This window comes from Hippocampus bargibanti, linkage group LG03 (genome assembly GCF_051943395.1).
Source record: "Hippocampus bargibanti isolate YZ-2025 linkage group LG03, ASM5194339v1, whole genome shotgun sequence".
NCBI classification, from domain to species: domain Eukaryota; kingdom Metazoa; phylum Chordata; class Actinopteri; order Syngnathiformes; family Syngnathidae; genus Hippocampus; species Hippocampus bargibanti.
The window spans coordinates 30904209-30923009 of record NC_142736.1 but is presented as its reverse complement, the minus strand read 5'-3'; the positions used below and the strand labels follow the sequence as shown (position 1 = coordinate 30923009).

Genomic DNA, 18801 nt, shown 5'->3' with positions numbered 1-18801 from the left:
ATTAAATTAAATGTTACACATGGCCCTAGCACACTACCCAATGTACGCCATCATTCTTTAACCCAACCGCATAAAATCCTTGCTTGCTTTCCAAACTACAGTAAGACCCGTTTCAACTTTGATAGTTCATAGGCAGAGTGTAGACTGCAAGGTTAAAATTCCCATCAATCAGGCTCAATAAATAACCCGCACTCGCCATCCGTTCAATTTGAAATGAAAAGACAAACAAGGGAACCAGCTATTAATGATTTTCCGCTTGCATCTGTTGCTGTTGCAATCTCACAACTTCCAAGATGTACAACCCAGAGCTCCTTGAGACCACTTTATGCAAAAAGCTATCCATTCCATCAAGCCATCAATGACCATCACAAAGGTAAATAAAATATCTTTATTATAAAGTACAGTTTATTTCTTTAATTATAATACCATAGCACATTTATTATACATAAAATACGGTATATTTTTTGTAGTTTTAAGGTTTAGAAAATTAGAGAGTATGTTTTATGGGGACCTGGGAACGGATTATTCTCATTTTAATGGTTTCTTATGGGAAATTAATTTTTGGGATACACACTTTTCGCCTTACACACTCTGTCTGGGAAGCAACTAAGTTCGTAAGCCAAGGTATCACTGTACTTGTATGTGTTTCATAAGTGTCTTTATTTAAAATTCCTTGCCCGGTGTAACTGGTGAGCTTGCAGTGTCAGGGGAATGAGAATGGCAGTTGAAAGGAAACTAAAAAGGGATAAACAATATTGTGGATTCTTGTTGTATATTTTATTCATTAATGTCTCCATTTTAAGAATAACTCTTTCTACAAATGATGAACCCCGTTGTGACTGTTGCCGGCGGGTGTCCGGCGAGAGCATCGGTTGAAGTCACAGTAGCAGAAGACTAAAAAAATTGAACGAAGCAAAACTGGAGTTTGGGGGAGGATTGGGAAATTGCATTTGTCACCCACTAAGCGGCCCAGCAATTCCGCTTTGTGCTTTTAAAAGAGGGCAGCTTTTCAGTTACCCCTTTTTCCATGACGCCACACTTGGTAACATTTGAAACGAAAAGGGAATTAAACCTGGAAATCCAACAGCTTCAGGCTAATTTTATTTTAAATGAAAAATATATTTCATCATGAACGTCACCAATCGCCTCCGGGCACTCAGGCCCTGAGGGCCCATCACAAATTACACATCCGATAAATAGAAAGGGGAAATAAATGAAGGCCGCTAACGTTAGCTTCCAATGTGGAAACTGCAGTGTTATACACCAAGACAAAAACACATGCTAACGTTAGCTTCCACTGCGGCGCCTGTTATACTCCACACGCTAAGCGTTCCCGCACTGGGTGTTTATTGTCCTGTTATTATGAGTCCACTTTAATAAATTAGTTGCACCATAGTTACATTTGAAAATTCACAACTACAAAATACAAAAAACACATGCTAACGTTAGCTTCCACTGTGGAAACTGCAGTGTTATACACCAAAACAAAAACACATGCAAACGTTAGCTTCCACTGTAGAAACTACAGTGTTATACACCAAGACAAAACACATGCTAACGTTAGCTTCCTCTGTGGAGCCTGTTCTACTCCAGAGGCTACGTGTTGCAGCAGTGGCTGTTTATTATCCTGTTCTGAGTCCACTTAATACATTTGTTGCACCATAATTACATTTGAAAATTCACAACTACAAAATACAAAAAACACATGCTAACGTTAGCTTCCACTGTGGATACTGCAGTGTTACACACCAAAACAAAAACACATGCTGACGTTAGCTTTCACTGTGGAAACTGCAGTGTTATACACCAAGACTAAAACACAGGCTAACGTTAGCTTCCACTGTGGAAACTGCAGTGTTATACACCAAGACTAAAACACAGGCTAACGTTAGCTTCCACTGTGGAAACTGCAGTGTTATACACCAAGACTAAAACACAGGCTAACGTTAGCTTTCACTGTGGAAACTGCAGTGTTACACACCAAGACAAAAACACATGCGAACGTTAGCTTCCACTGTAGAAACTGGAGTGTTATACACCAAGACAAAAACACATGCTGACGTTAGCTTTCACTGTGGAAACTGCAGTGTTATACACCAAGACTAAAACACAGGCTAACGTTAGCTTCCACTGTGGAAACTGCAGTGTTATACACCAAGACTAAAACACAGGCTAACGTTAGCTTCCACTGTGGAAACTGCAGTGTTATACACCAAGACTAAAACACAGGCTAACGTTAGCTTTCACTGTGGAAACTGCAGTGTTACACACCAAGACAAAACACATGCTAACGTTAGCTTCCTCTGTGGAGCCTGTTCTACTCCAGAGGCTACGTGTTGCAGCAGTGGCTGTTTATTATCCTGTTCTGAGTCCACTTTAATACATTTGTTGCACCATAATTACATTTGAAGATTCACAACTACAAAATACCAAAAACACATGCTAACGTTAGCTTCCACTGTGGATACTGCAGTGTTACACACCAAAACAAAAACACATGCAAACGTTAGCTTCCACTATAGAAACTACAGTGTTATACACCAAGACAAAAACACATGCAGACGTTAGCTTCCACTGTAGAAACTACAGTGTTATACACCAAGACAAAAACACATGCTGACGTTAGCTTTCACTGTAGAAACTACAGTGTTATACACCAAGACAAAAACACATGCTGACGTTAGCTTTCACTGTGGAAACTGCAGTGTTATACACCAAGACTAAAACACAGGCTAACGTTAGCTTCCACTGTGGAAACTGCAGTGTTATACACCAAGACTAAAACACAGGCTAACGTTAGCTTTCACTGTGGAAACTGCAGTGTTATACACCAAGACTAAAACACAGGCTAACGTTAGCTTTCACTGTGGAAACTGCAGTGTTACACACCAAGACAAAAACACATGCGAACGTTAGCTTCCACTGTAGAAACTGGAGTGTTATACACCAAGACAAAAACACATGCTAACGTTAGCTTTCACTGTGGAAACTGCAGTGTTATACACCAAGACTAAAACACATGCTGACGTTAGCTTTCACTGTGGAAACTGCAGTGTTATACACCAAGACAACAACACATGCTAACGTTCACAGGCTACGCGTTGACGCAGTGGCTGTTTATTATCCTGTTCTGAGTCCACTTTAATAAATTTGTTGCACCATAATTACATTTGAAGAGTCACAACTAGAAAATACCAAAACCACATGCTAACGTTAGCTTACCCTTTCGGGTGCTACAGTATTATGCCTTACACTTTCTACTTTGCTGGTTGGCTGATTGTAGTTTTCAAACACATGTACACAAATAGTAACAGACTTTACCAAGAAGGACAAAATTTGAAGTGGAATATTGCGGAGTCTCCTTTTTGCAGCAGCGACTTTCCCTTCGTTTCTACTTTTAAAAGGTTTTTATGCCCTTAGTAAACAAAACTTTGTTGACAAACGGAATTTCATCAGACAGTGTCAGAGTGTTGCATAAGCATGTTTGATTCTTCTGCTAATGTCGACCTCACTCCCCGTCAGGAAGCTACAATACAACCCCACCGCGTGATTGGATGAAACTACAGAAAATCTGCCGTATTCTCAAATATATTGCCGAACTTTTGCGCTTTGGCGTCATGTTTCCGGACGAACCGGCCTTGTGGCGTCGACGGGGGAGCCGTGCGAAGAATGACTGAGAGAAAGTTGCATAACCACAGTTCCCGCCAAGCAGATACTGTATGTATCTTGACGTTTGAGAAGGAAAAACAGCAGTGTTCAAGGTTTTGCTGGCGTTTTCACCTGTTCACAGAGGACAGATTATGTAAAATAAAACACACACTGCAAGCAATGTGTTTCATCATCAAATGTTTGCGTTATTTTCTCAGAAAGACAGGCTTAGTTTGCAAGCGGTGCTCCTTTTGGAAGGACAGAAAGTTTTTTTTTTTGACATTGTCTTCCTTAAAAGAGGCGGGATTATTTGCTTTATAGTCTAGAGCAGTTGTCAGGTGGCTTCATAAAATGTTTGACAAAATGACAAAAAGCTTGAGGTTTAGAGTAGGTTGCCACACTTTTTTTAGTCTATTCACTGCTACAGTGATACCTTAGCTTACGAACTTAATTGGTTTCCAGACAGAGTGTGTGAGGCAAAAAGTGTGTATCCCAAAAATTAATTTCCCATAGGAAACCATTAAAATGAGAATAATCCTTTCCCAGGTCCCTATAAAACACAATTTTCTACTTTCTTATTTTCTAAGCTTTAAAACTACACACAATCTACCTTATTTTATGTATTATAAATGTGCTATGGAATTATAATTAAAAAATAAACTACTGTATAATAAAGTGGGTTTATTTATCTTTGTGATGGTCGATGGCTTGGAATGGACTGGCCGGTTTCATCAGCATTAAACACTTGGTGACGAACATAACCTCCTTCTTTTACCATCTTGAGGAATGATCCCTTGTAGGTGCTTTGTCTGCCATACTTTTATCTATCAACATGCCACTGGTAGAGTCATCGTGAAATCACAAGCAGACTTTTTTTCTTCTCTTTTGTCTGCCGTTGACACACTCTGAATAGATATTATTGTGTGTGGCCGAGGCTTCCATCACGGTAATCCTCCCCACGAGGTGCAGGTACTCTTAGAGGGAAGATAGAAGAAGAGTGGGACACCAATTCATAGTACGCGTCAGTGCTCTGGCGCCCAAATCAAGTACTGAGGAATAAGTGAATTCAAACTGCGGAAACTCTCCCCCTCCCCCTGACAAAAAAAAAAAAAAAAAAAACTCCTCAAAATGGAACAAAAGGCTAAAGCTCAAGATGCTATTCAGAGTGATAACAAGCTGTCAACTTCAGAAAATGTAATCTGCTGACTCCGGGAGGAATCAGAGGGTGTCAGTGGAGTGGACGTTTGGCTGATACTTATCTAGCATGAAAAAAAGTGGGGAGGGGGGGGGGGGGGCTGACTGAGAAGGGAGTCGATGCACAAAAGCCTTCAAACAAAAAGAGGTCAGACCTGTAAAGGAATCTGAATGGGAGGCGATTTTCACATTTATGCACGTAAATATCCCATCGGATTCTGAAGATACAAAAAGGAGAGGAGTAGCAGTACTTTACATTGCAGGGGTTTCTAAAAAAAACTACAACTTTGAATCTAACCACCATCTTTGATTGTAACCACCCTCTACAACACAAACTAGGAGTTATCAGAACCATCCAGCATATGGCTAAACTAATAACAAATAGCATCGAAGGTTGAGAAAATGAGACAATACATGTCAGGAGAGAACTCACAAACTGTGGTTACCCTCATTGGTCTTTTAACAAATGTCAAAAGAAAAGAATAGGGGATGAAACCAAAAATTCTGAAGATACAAAAAGGAGAGGAGTAGCAGTACCTTACATTGCAGGGGTTTCTAAAAAACTACGAGTCCTTTGGCAACACAAAATTCCTACTTATTTCAAAGTGATGAACACTTCAAGGCAAAAAATAGTGCATCCAAAAGATAGGCTCCCAAATGAAAAACAAAGTAATGTCGTTTATTTAATACAGTGGAGAAATGATGAATTGTGAAGAGCAATACATTGGGGAGACGAAACAAATTCTTAAAAAAAGACTATCAACATCACAGGGATAATAATAGTGGGCCTCAATCTGTAGTACGTATGCCCCTAAAAGCTAGCATTGACGACAATGAGGTTAACATCTTAGCGAAAGAAAATAGATGGTTTGCAAGGGCAGTAAAAGAAGCTATTTTCATAAAACAGCAAAACCCTTCACTAAATCGCCATGGTGGGGTGAGGTTCAATTTGGATCGTTCCCACAACCGACTTATTAGGCAACATAGGCTTAGTTATACTGATGAGGTGATGCCAGTTCAAATTGGGCAATCAGGCCAGTCGTAGACCCCGTACTCAGGCAGGACAATAGAATGTAATCAGTCAGGACAATAGAAGTAATCAGTGTAGCCTCAGGGAATAGTCCTCTGCTCCCCCCAACCTGAGAGCAGGGACCAATCATAGCAGAGTCTGGCACCGCCACGTCCGGACAGTAGGGATATACAGTAAAGTCTCGTTATATCGATATTCAAGGGAGTCCGAAAAAATATCGATATAACCGGGACTATCGATATATCCGACCCTGTTTGCATGTAATTTTCTCCGTGCGTGCATAGAAATAGTATCGATATAACCGGGACTATCGATATATCCGATATCAATATAACGAGACTTTACTGTATATAGGGCCAAAACTACCAGCAAAATATTTTAGTTCGCTGACGAAGCCTCTTGGATAAGAAGCGAAACGACACCTTCAAAGAAGTACAGATGACGGCTGAAGAAACATTCTCATCGATCCCATCGGAGAGCTCATCTGATCGCCTTTACTAGTTAGGAAGAAGATGCAGGGAATTTAAAAAATGGTGACTAAACGTTAATATTCAACCAATGACTATTGCGCAGTGCTATTTGCCGGTTATTTTGGGGTTGAACTGTTTATTTTTATTGTGCGCGGTTGGCCTTGACAAATGGATGGAGGTGATTGCATGAAGCAGGATATGATACAACGCATTGCAGTAGTGTGGGCGACCTTTACACAATGTGTATGGATTGAGTGTGTGTGACTGAAGCACAGAGTGAATGTGTTTCATTCAATAGATAATTTATACCTTTTTCTTTCCTGTGCTTGAACGGGGGTTGTCATTGCTAATGTGTTAGAGGAGCTAACATATGAACTCATTCAAAAATCAAACGAAGACCGAGGGCGGGGAATAGAGGACAAAAAAATGTTGGTTACCATTTTTTTTGGGAGAATGGCTTCACTCTCTTTCTGTTTGCAACCCCCACCCTGTCACTGCTGCGTTCTTGACCAATCACGTGGCTTTAACTGACGACTGGGGGCGGGGAATAGAGGACCAAAACAAGCCGGCTGCCATTTTCTTGTTAAGAGAACGGGCTCGTTCGCGAACGCTCATTGTGGCAGCTCTGTGTGTACCCTGAAAAATAGTTTGTATGCCAAGGTAACATTTGCATAAATTTAACGTTCGTAAACCGAAAAGTTCGTAAGCCGTAAGTCGTAAACCGAAGTATCACTGTACTACAGGAGATCGTGCCGAGATGGTATCTGCGCTGTATAAAGACTGTATTGAGTGTAGTCACGCACTAGATTGCTGTGCGAGTGTGTGACATGATGGCTGTCCAAAATTGTAGTACGTGTTACCGACTGCTTGCGTGTTGCGGTGCCAGGCGTAGAATTAAAAAAAAAAAAGGATGGTCATAAGTACGTGTGGTCGTAACTCACGCCGGTCGTAACTCAGATGTTACCTGTATACCAACGTTTTTTGTTTGCTTACGAAACTTTTTGGATGAGGAGAGAAACGTCCGACACCTTGAAAAATGGACAGATGACGGCTGAAGAAACCTTTTCATCTCATGCACTTGGGTCGCTATTGATCCCGGGACGCCGTCCAAAGGTTATAAAACAGATACAACAGCGGGTGGTTATGGGCCGAATTAGAAAGACATGACTTTGACTCGACATTATTGTGGGTAGCTTGCAATGTCGCACGGTTTGATCCCGTCTACCAACGGGGTGATTGATGATAGCTGAATGTACCTCTGAACAATTGAAACGCGTTGGAATCAATTCTTCCTGCAGCCAATTGATCCGATAACGGAATGGTAACAGAGAAAGTGGGGTCCAATTATCTTAACGTAACCCTCTTGGAGCTTACCTAGAAGAGATCATCTGACGCCAAACAAGCAATCAATCTGCAGGATTTGCTTTCAACTGCGGCCAGTGGGATACTCGTTGGATCTGTAATTTGGCATGTGAAACTCACCCATCTGTCTCTGGTTAAATTAGCCTCTTTTGAATGGAGATTACCCGACATCACAAAAGAGAGGTGGGCCATTGCTTGGACATGGAATGGCTGTTAAAAAGAATTGGAAACCGGGGGACAAGATCTTTTTTTTTTGGGGGGGATAGAAAAAAAAATACTAATTGTTTCGTCTAGGGTCAAGGTGGCATAACCATTAACAATGAGACAATGTTAACATAATCCCAGGTGGATATCAATGGTGCGCAGGTGTGTGTGCAAATATGAAATGACCATCTCATCCAGATGTATTTAATTTTGCAATCTTGTTTCAGTGATACCTTGGCTTACGAACTTAATTAGTTCCCAAACAGAGTGTGTAAGGTAAAAAGTGTGTCTCTCAAATATTAATTTCCCATAGGAAACCATTAAAATGAGAATAATCCGTTCCCAGGTCCCCATAAAACATGATTTTCTAATTTTCTAAGCCTTAAAACTACACAAAATATACATTATTGTATGGATATTAAATGTGCTATTACAATTAAAGAAATACACTGGACTGTATAATAAAGTGGTTTGTAAAGTAGGTTGATAGCTTTTTTCGTGTACAGATGCCTTGTGCGGGTTATTTGTGGAGCCTGAATTTTAACCTTGCAGTCTACACTCTGCCTTTGAACTATCAAAGTTGAAACAAGTCCAAATTTCACTGTTTTCTATTCATTTTGTCACTCTCTCACTATCGTCTGCCTGTCTCTTTAATGTTTAAACCACCTCCCCTCACTGCTGCGCTCTTGACCAATCACGTGGCTTTAACCGAAAACTGGGGGCGGAGAATAGAGGACAAAAAAAATGTTGGCAGCCACTTCACTTCACTCTCTCTCTGTCTGTAACCCCCGCCCCCTCACTGCTGCGTTCTTGACCAATCACATGGCTTTAACCGACGACTGGGGGCGGGGAATAGAGGAGCAAAACAAGCCGGCTGCCATTTTCTTGTTAGGAGAACGGGCTCGTTGGCGAACGACACATCACTCATTGTGGCGGCTCCGTGTGTATCCCGAAAAATAGTTTGTATGCCACGGTAAAATTTTCATAAATTTAACGTTCGTAAACCAAAAAGTTTGTAAGCCAAGGGGTTCGTAAACAGAGATATCACTGTGTTTTTTTCTGGACTCATGAAAAAATAAAACCATAAGGAAACAAAAAAAATCTGTAAATTCTCGTCTCACCGCAAGTCTTACTTACTAAAGTAGCCAAAACAGACTTATTTCTATTGTATTCGTACTCTAACTGCAGCCTGAGAACCTCTGCCGTTCGACTCCGGGGGAAAAATGTCTGACATTGACTATGTGACCTCGCTCCCTTGCTACATCCTGGCATTAAAGACTGGTTCATGTGCACGCATATTGAACATGTCAATGTCACGTCAACTGATCCCCGTGTGCGGTTTGCGTTCCACGATGAATCTTGATTAAATGCTACATTTCGAAAGGTTTGTTTACTGTTGTTTGCATCCCAACACCCTCGCCCCTGTTGCTAATAGCAACTCTAGAGAAGGCAATTTATCTCAACTTCTGCCTCTGTATAGTCGCTAATGAACATGTCTGTATAGTGGATAAGAATTGTATGTAGAATTGAAAGATATCCCTCATTAGCAAGACTATTAAATGTGACATAGTTTGGCAAGTTACATAAACAAAGAAAAACAGGACTAAAAACAGAATCCAAATTAACAAATTGATCCCAAACATTTTGTTGTGGGTGCCCAAAGGGACAACAATAGGGTACATCTATCTACTCAAGGTAATGAGCCACATAGTTAGAGGTTCCTCTTTATGTCTTTTCGTTCCATACGTCGATGCGTATGTGGAATTGTCGCGGCTTGGAATTGAAGCGGATTTACGTGGAACAGGAGATGTGAGACAATCTCTTGTGTTGTGTCGCATTATTTGTTATTTAGTTTTTTGTTGTTGTTTTGACTTTAAGATGGCGCCGCGAGAGTGGCTGTCTTTACAGCAGCATCCATATTTTGTTTTTCCACTTCTTCCCTTCCTTTCCTCTTCCTTTCATAACTTTGCTGCTGTGAAATGCAATTTTTTCCACGCACAGACTAATGAAGGTAAATCCAATTCAATTAGCATTAAATGCTATCGAAAGAGGTTTACCAAAAAGTTTTAAAAAATGTTTACCAAAAATATGGATGAAATAGCATAACCATGTTAATGCCTGAGTTACAACCAAAGACTTGAATACTGATAACATGCTTCTCTGAACTTTGTGCTTGTTTACAGTGATGCTAAGCTAACGCTAGGCTAATGTGAGGATAATGCTGCGCTAAGGCTAAGCTGAGGCTAAGCTAAGGCAAAGATAAGGCTAAGCTAGAGCTAAGTTAAGGCTAAGCTAAGGTTTAGCTCAGGCTACGCTAAGGCTAAGCTGAAGCTAAGCTAAGGCTAAGATAAGTGTAAGCTTAGGCTAAACTAAGACTAAGCTAATGATAAGGTAATGCTTTATCAATGCTAAGCTAATGGTCAGCTAATGTCTCAACTTTGCGTGACCTTGGATGGGACAGTCAGCGGCGCTAGCAAGGTCGCCGCAAATGTCTTTGATGGGAAGATCCCGACTGCCAACATGGTCGCCACACATCCACTTCATTTTCTTAAAACTGCCACCTGGTCTGTTTTTATAAAAATATCAGCTTGTGTGTTTTGGGTATTTTAGATGCTATAAAACGTTTTTCTGATTGTCAGTTAGGAAACAAAAAAAAATGTGTAAATTGTCATTGAAGTTTTCTTAGAAGAATAAAGATCGCAACAAGACCCCGGGGACATTAAATTACATGGAGACAAATTGAGCTATTCGCCAAGCACTTCACTTCCACTGCCTTGAGAATTTACCACAAAAAGAGAATTAGACGCAGATCCCATTATATTTACTTCCCCGCGTTTCAGTCAATTCAGTGAAGCACACTCAGCTTTCCGGGAGGGACGATGTTAAAGGACTTAACCTCTGTAGATACAGGCTTCTATCTTTTAGTTGGAACGTCTCCTCGGCCATTTTTTTTTTTTTTTTTTTTTTTTTTTTTTTTGCTTCAGACAGTCATAAATAGAATCCCGCCTCTACGCCTCCCATCCATTGATTATGAATCAGACTGAATTTCATGATGGAAACATATCTTGGATTTTTGTGTGCGTGTGTGTGTGTGTGTGTGTGTGTGTGTGTGTTTTGATCCATTGTGGGTGTTTCTGTGCAAAGAGGATTCCGAAGGATCCAAACAAAAATGGTAGGAGCTCTGCTAAGAAATAAGCTGACTTCAATGGAGCGATTTACAGATCCCACTCAGAGGTAGGAGGGGAGCCATTCAAAGCCGGCCTTTTTATTTATTTATTTTAGAGTCTGTGTATTTTACTGCAAACAATGACGGCCTCTTGTCATATGTGTATTTTGTTTTCTCAAGCTAACAATTCACATTGCACCAAAGCTCTACTTAGAGACATATTTCAAACTACAGTGATACCTTGGCTTCCGAAATTAAATTAAATTCCCAATTGGAGTGTCTAAGGTGAAAAGTGTGTATTCCAAAAAATAATTTCCCATCGGTAACCATTAAAATGAGAATAATCCGTTCCCAGGTCCCCATAGAACATAATTTTCTACTTTACTTTTTTTGATTTTCTAAGCCTTAAAACTACACAAAATGTACCTTATTTTATGTATAGTAAATGTGTGGTTTTATTGTATAGTAATTGTATGTATAGTAATGTATGTATAGTAAATGTGTGGTTTTATTTATCTTTGTGATGGTCGTTGATGGCTTGATGGAATGGAGTGGCCGGTTTCATCAGCATTAAACACTTGATGAGGAACGTAGCCTTCTTCTTTCACCATCTTGAGGAATGATCCCTTGTAGGTGCTTTCTCTGCGATAATTTTATCTAGTTCCTCATCAATTGTGTACTGTTTAGCTGGGTTGATAGCTTTTTGCATCAAGTGTACAGATGGCTTGTGCGGGTTATTTGTTGCGCCTGATTGATGTGATATTTTAACCTTGCAGTCTACACTCTGCCTTTGAGCTATCAAAGTTGAAATGCATCCAAATGTCACTTTTTCTATCCATTTGCTCACTCTCTGTCGTCCGCTTGTCTCTTTAATGTTTAAACCACCTCCCCTCACCGCGGGGAGTACTGTATTGCATTGTATTTTGGACAGCTGCCTTCATTTCAAGCTCATATAACTCCAGACCCATGTGACCTAGGAATTCACTCTTTTTTTCTGATGAAAGAAGAGAGTCTAAGGTTTCTTACGCTGCATTGAATGTTTACATAGTCCTAGAACTCAATATTCCGTGACAATGACAAAAACCCTGGCACTGGAGTGCCCACATTTTTGCACATCGTCTGTGAGTGAATGTGTTAAGGAATGAAAACTCCCATGAAGAGAGGTAAAACATGGGAAAATGAAAAAGCAAAGGGAAAAACCAACAATAGAGAAAAGGAGGAAATAAATAACAATGACCGACAAGAATGAAAGAAAAAACGCAAAGAAAATAAATGTGACTACGACCACCAAGTCTACGCGATGAACGTTAAGAATTCCGTGCAAACCATCTCAGACTTCAATGTGTCAAATACGTGCCTGCCGCCGTGCCATCACGCCATGCGACCCAACCCGGAAAATGGCAAGTCCATCAATTCAATTCTTCCCCTTTCTACCCGAGCCACTGAAGGGAAGTGAGGTGGCATTAATTATCAACCTTCAAGCTCCAAGGGACAGTTAATCTTTGTCATTTAGCTGCCGGAGACATTTGGATCCGCCATCCACATTGGAGCCGGGGTCTCGGCTCTTGACCTCTAACCAAGTAGAAGAATTCTGCTCACGCTTATTGAACTTTTTTTTCTTTTTTCTTTTAAATGACCCCCCCAACTCCCAAACCCCGCCCCCGCTCCGCCACCTATACCACTCTTTGGCTGTTTTAGTCTGGAATAATATCTCATCTAACTCTTGAAAATCTCTGGGTAAAGTAATTTTCCAAATACAGTGATATCTCGGTTTACGAACCCCTTGGCTTACGAACTTTTCGGTTTATAAACGTTACATTTATGAAAATGTTATCTTGGTATACGAACTTTACATTGGCATGTGAACTTTTTTCGTACACTGAGATGCCTCAATGAGTGCTGTGTCGTTCGCGAACGAGCCCGTTCTTCTAACAACAAAATGGCAGCCGACTGTTTTTGTCCTCTATTCCCCACCCCCAGTCTTCGGTTAAAACCGCGTGATTGGTCAAGAACGCAGCAGTGAGGGGGGGCTGTTTTAAACATTAAAGGACAGGCAGACGACAGTGAGAAAGTTTCAACTTTGATAGTTGAAAGGCAGAGTGTAGACTGCAAGGTTAAAATATCCCATCAATCAGGCTCCACAAACAACCCGCACAAGCCATCTGTACTCTTGATGCAAAAAGCTATCAACCCAGATAAATAGAACACAATTGATGAGGAACAAGGTAAAATTATCACAGAGAAAGCACCTCCAAGGGATCATTCCTCAAGATGGTGAAAGAAGAAGGGTGAATAAAATGACTTTATTATACTGTACAGTTTATTTCTTTAATTATAATACCATAGCACATTTATTATACATAAAATAAAGTATATTTTGTGATGTTTTAAGGTTTAAAAAAATAGATAGTAGACAATTATGTTTTATGGAGACCTGGGAACGGATTATTCCCATTTCAATGGTTTCCTATGGGAAATTATTATTTGGGATACACACTTTTCGCCTGACACACTTTGTCTGGGACCCAATTAAGTTTGTAAGGCAAGGTATCACTGTATTCTGTGGGTCCTGCAATTTGAGTGAAAATGACAAAAATCCTGGCACTGGAGTAGACACATTTTTTGCACGTTTGGCAGTGAATGAGTTAATATACTCAACAAATGTTTTGTTTATTTTATATACAACAAACTGAAAAAAAATATCAAGTCACGCAATACTTCAACATGGACTACCACTGAGCTGATATATTTGTTGCAGGAGAGAGATAGACATAAAACACCACAGTAAAAAAAATGGCAGAAACATTTTCTTGACAGAATCGGGCCACTGCTTTGATCAAACATTTTTTTTCCCGATGTTCTTTTGTGTACGTTTAATACATTTACAGCCCCTGCACTAACGCGCATAAAGCTGGCTGTTTGCATATGTTATAAGAAGGCACCGACCGCTGTGACGTGACGGATGAAGATCAACCTCGGTGTCACTTTTACGGGGTCATGGCCGTCCGTGTATGGAGAGAAATTCAAAGCTTGATTAAAATATTTCCTGCTTCAATTTTCCAATGTCAACCCGCCCCAAATAAATGAAATAAATTAATTAATAAAAATAAATGAATAAATAAATAAATAAATAAATAAATGTATTAATGCATTGAGGAATAAAGTAACACATTGATACATTGATAAACTGAGAAATAAATACGTACAAAAAATAAATACATGAATACATGAAGACATAAATGAATACAATAATTCATATTTTTTTTATTAAATAATAATAAATAATAAAAAAATAATAAATCATAAATAATAAACCCACATGAATAAATAAATGAATAAATAAATGAATAAATAAAATAAATAAATACATAAATAAACCAAGTGATGCCAGATCAAATTGGGCAATCAGGCCAGTCATAGACCCCGTACTCAGGCAGGACAATAGAATGTAATCAGTAAAGACAATAGAGGTAATCAGTGTAGCCGTAGGGAGTAGTCCTTTGCTCCCCCCAACCTGAGAGCAGGGACCAATCATAGCAGAGTCTGGCACCGCCCCGTCTGGACAGTAGTGATATATATATATATATATATATATACAGTAAAGTCTCGTTATATCGATATTCAAGGGAGTCCGAAAAAATATCGATATAACCGGGACTATCGATATATCCGACCCTGTTTGCATGTAATTTTCTCCGTGCGTGCATAGAAATGGTATCGATATAACCGGGACTATCGATATATCCGATATCGATATAACGAGACTTTACTGTATATATATATATATATATATATATATATATATATATATATATACCAGCAAAAGATTTTAGTTAGCTGACGAAGCCTCTTGGATAAGAAGTGACACCTTCAAAGAAGAAACACATGCATAAATAAATGAATAAATTGATCAACAGATAAATAAACAAATGGACAAACACATACATAAATACATAAATGAATAAAAGAATAAATAAATGAATACATAAATACATGAATACATGAGGTTCAATTTGGATCGTTCCTACAACCGATTCTTAGGCAACATAGGCTTAGTTATGGTGATGAGGTGATACCAGAGCAAATAGCGCAATCAGGCCAGTCGTAGACCCCATACCCAGACTGGACAATAGAAATAATCAGTGTAGCCGCAGGAAGTAGTCCTCCCCCCAACCTGAGAGCAGGGACCAATCATAGCAGAGTCTGGCACCGCCACGTCTGGACAGTAGGGATATATATAGGGCCGAAACTACCAGCAAAACATTTTAGTTCTCTGACGAAGCCTCTTGGATAAGAATTGACACCTTCAAAGAAGATTTATTTCTTTTTTATGTTAAAGAGGCTTTTTACAGTGAATGCAAGAGAGCTCGCTATGGTGTCAGAACTCTGTTGCCTTTTGCGACCTCGCCAGCTGCTCCACCTGGATGTTCGCCATCGTCCTCGGGGATGCTGTGAAGTCAAAGTCAAATTGAATAACAAAGAGAAAGCCATTTTCTATCCTACATGTATCTTAGAAACAGTATGAGACACCAAAAATGTTCAAAATCATTGCGATGTTTCACAAAAAAAAAAAAAAAAAGGATATTTAACTCATTCACTGCCATTCACCAATTTATTCGGGAATTGAAATTATGACATAAGCGCCATTCCCGAATTATTTGGGGTTTTGTTTTTTTTTTCTTGCTAGGGTGCCGATAAAGCGCTGACCATACCTCTGGCAATGCTTTTTGACAGCATTTCCTTTTTTCTCTACGTTAGCGCTTTGTATCAGCTTCAGCTATTGTTAATGCACTAACTAAACCAATGTGTATGTATCGCATTATATTTTGGACAGCTGCCCTCATTTCAAGCTCATATAACTCCAGACCCATATATTTTAGGAATTAACTATTTTATTGTCAGTTGTTGTTAAACCGCTATATAAACCAATGTATTACATTATATTTTGGACACCTGCCCTCATTTCAAGCTCATATAACTCCAGACCCATATAATTTAGGAATTAACTTTTTTGTTTTGATAAAAGAAAAGAGTCTAAGATTTCTAACGCTGTATTGAATCTTGATATTGTATTAAAACTCAATATTCCGTGGGTCCTACCATTCAAGTGACAATGACAAAAACCAACGGGATCTTAAACTCATTCACAAATTTATTCAGGAATTGAAAATATGACAGAGTGCCATTCCCGAATTATTTGGGGTTTTGTTTTTTTTCTTGCTAGGGTGCCGATAAAGCGCTGATCATACCTCTCATTTCCCTTTTTTTCTATATTAGCGCTTTGTTCCAGCTTCAGCTGTTGCTAAAGCGCTATATAAACCAATGTGTATGTATTGCATTATATTTTGGACACCTGCCCTCGTTTCAATCTCATATAACTCCAGACCCATATAATTTAGGAATTAACTATTTTATTGTCAGTTGTTGTTAAACCGCTATATAAACCAATGTATTACAGTATATTTTGGACACCTGCCCTCATTTCAAGCTCATATAACTCCAGACCCATATAATTTAGGAATTAACTATTTTATTGTCAGTTGTTGTTAAACCGCTATATAAACCAATGTATCACATTATATTTTGGACACCTGCCCTCGTTTCAAGCTCATATAAGTCCAGACTCATATAATTCAGGAATTAACTATTTTTTTCTGATAGACAGAGAGTTTGTAACGCTGTATTGAATGTTGATGTAGTACTAAAACTCAATATTCTGTCGGTCCTTAAACTCATTAAGTGCCATTCGCCAATTTATTCGGGAATTGAAATTATGACAGAGCGCCATTCCAGAATTATTTGGGCTTATTTTTTCTTGCTAGGGTGCCGATAAAGCGCTGACCATACCTCTGGAAATGCTTTTTCCCTTCCACAAGGGGACAGCATTTCCCTTCTTTCCATGTTATCGCTTTGTTCCAGCTTCGGCTCTTGTTGAAGCACTATATAAACCTATATGTATGTATATTTTCGTCATCTGCCCTCATTTCAAGCTCATATAACCCCAGACCCATATGATTTTGGAAAAAACAATTTTTTCTAATGAAAATAGAGAGTCTAAGTTTTTTTAGGCTGCATTGAATGTTTATGTCATCCTAAAACTCACATTTCGGTGCGTCCTGGAATTTGAGTGACAATGACAAATACCCTGGCAACAGAGTGGACACATTTTTATACCCTATTTTATGTATAATAAATATGCTATGGTGTTATAATTAAAGAAATGAACTGTACTATATAATAAAGTCGTTTTATTTATCTTTGTGATGATCGTTGATGGCTTGATGGAATGGAGTGGTCGGTTTCCTCAGCATTAAACACTTGATGAGGAAAGTAGCCTTCTTCTTTCACCATCTTGAGGAATGATCCCTTGTAAGTGCTTTCTTTGCGATAATTTTACCTTGTTCCTCATCAATTGTGTTTGTTTAGCTGTTTAGCTGGGTTGATAGCTTTTTGTATCACGTGTACAGATGGCTTGTGCGGGTTATTTGTGGAGCCTGATTGATGGGATATTTTAACCTTGCAGTCTACACTCTGCTTTTGAACTATCAACGTCAAAATTTCACTGTTTTCTATTCATTTTATCACTCTCTATCGTCTGCCTGTCTCTTTGATGTTTAACCCCTCCCACGCAAAGGTAAAATGTTCATAAATGTAACGTTCGTAAACCGAAAAGTTTGTAAGCCAAGGGCTTCCCATTAATTATTAACCGAGTGTTGAATCCGTTACTGATCAAATAATCACTCGGTTGTGATCCACATTTTCACACTGCATAATTTGTTGATATTTTTTATGCCTGGTAATTGGAAAGCAGAAGCATAAATCACCTGCGATTAGAGGATTGCGAGCACGTATACAGAGCCGTAGAAATGCACTTTATGATTACTTGGATGTGATGATTCGGAGTTTTAATAGCACGGCAGGAAAAACGAGCTGCAAAAAAGAATGATAAACAATGTTTTCATACTTGACGACGGGCTTTTCATAGGCAGCCAGAGATATATTTTTGTTTTCTTTTTTTTTTAATTTCCTCTGAGATTATGTGCTGACTCGCTAGCGATCAGCCAGCCAAATTTGAACAGCGGCTTAGGAAAGACCTCCTCGCTATTTACACTTGGCTCAATAACATTAGCGAAGAAACGTGATGGTGAATATTCAAAAAATGAGGAGGGATGAGGCAGCCTGCGGTAATCGTCCTGCCGCTTAGGCGTTTTGCGGTAAAAGCAGCCAGTAAGAGTGTCACAAAACACTGTTGTTACTTGCTTCTGGTCATACTGCAGTTCAAGGGCCATTTTCATGGAAATGGAGCTACTTGGATACAAGTTGGTGGTATTAGGCTAAATACACTAGAGTTGTGTTGGTGCCATTCATTTATTGTGTGTGTGTGTGTGTGTGTGTGTGTGTGTGTGTGTGTGTGTGTGTGTGTCTAGTCTTGTGAGGACCACTAACATTTTATACCATACATAGTGAGGACATTTTTGACAAGTGAGGTCCTTTTGGCCGGTCCTCACAAGTTTTTCATTCAAAAGGCTTCTAGAGGGTCTATGCATGCATTTGTTAAAGTTTAAGAAAAGTCCTCACAAATTCACCCAAAATGATTTTTTTGGTGTGTATTTTCATTTCACTTGGATATACACACTTTTTACTCACTGTGTGTTTTTATGTGTGTGTGTGTGCATGGTTAATGAGAGGAAAGAGTTCATACCACACAAAGTAAAACAATATTTTAA

At 39.3% G+C, this 18801-nt stretch overlaps 1 protein-coding gene across 1 annotated transcript in view; it reads left to right on the top strand.

Moving 5' to 3' along the window:
- Positions 1 to 18801, top strand: part of chst8 (carbohydrate sulfotransferase 8) — a 175081-nt gene that overhangs the window by 37825 nt on the left and 118455 nt on the right. The gene's annotated exons all lie outside the window — the stretch shown is intronic.